Source organism: Aotus nancymaae, unplaced genomic scaffold (assembly GCF_030222135.1).
Source record: "Aotus nancymaae isolate 86718 unplaced genomic scaffold, 86718_ANA_hifiasm-v0.15.2.pri h1tg000092l, whole genome shotgun sequence".
Classification (NCBI taxonomy): Eukaryota; Metazoa; Chordata; class Mammalia; order Primates; family Aotidae; genus Aotus; species Aotus nancymaae.
Genome location: NW_026988507.1, coordinates 7,473,788 through 7,474,808, shown reverse-complemented (window position 1 = coordinate 7,474,808; position 1,021 = coordinate 7,473,788).

The following is a 1,021-nucleotide window of genomic DNA, read 5'->3' as shown; positions in this document are numbered from 1 at the left end:
ATGCTCTCCACCTTATTCCTTTGCTTGAGTTAATGCCTCCTCTGTCCTCATCTCTCAGCTCAAGAGTCACTTCATCAGAGGAGGCCCGCCCTGATGACAGTCGTCACAGCCCCTGTCCAAGGCAAGTCCTTCCGTTGTCTGTCTTCTGCAGACATTACTTTCCTTAGTCGCACTTATCTTGGTGTGGAACTCTGCTTTTGTGCTGGCATTTGACAAGGTCTGATTTCCCCACCAGGGTGAAAGTGTTCTGAGAGCTGAGACAGTGCATAACTGTCTTCCCGGTGCCAGGCATGTAATAAATGTGTTGCACAGATGATGCAGGCCTCTAAGATGCCTTAAATTCCTGCTCTCTGTGCTCTTCTACCTCTTTTATGCCAGATTTCATTCTCATGCTTCATTTTTACCTTTTCTGTCCCTGTAACTAGTCTTGGAACTCTTCAAGGGCAGAAACTGTATTGTATTTATCTTTATGTCTATGTATCTATTTTTATCTAAAATGTGAAGAGAAGGTCCACCTGCAAGCTTGTGACATAACCAGAAAACTATGTCCTATATACAGCCCTCCTAAAAATAGCCCAGCACATGCTTTGGTATAATCTGACTCAGATGCTTTATGTAGCAGAATTTCAGGAATATGCTTGTTTTTATGCACTCATTAAAACTCCTGAATTGAGTTAGTCTTTTAAATGTGTATTTAAGCCACTGCTATGATAAGATGAATATATTACCCCGGGTTTAACAAGAAGCAGAGGCTTCATGAGCTGAGAGCGTTCCGTTGCTTCACAAACACCCCTTTTCTACTTAACCTGAAGTATAATCTGAAGGGTTGAAGAACGTGTGGCCTGGGAAGACCACCCAAGAATAATGCCGTATTTACTGTAATGTATAAACACAAACTTTTAGGGCTATACGCCATGGGTTTGAACCTTAGCTTCGCTACTAACTAGCTGTGTGGCCTTAGCAGGACTCTCTTTCTCTGAGTTTTATTTTCTTTGCAGCTCAGTGGAGAGAATAATAGTAC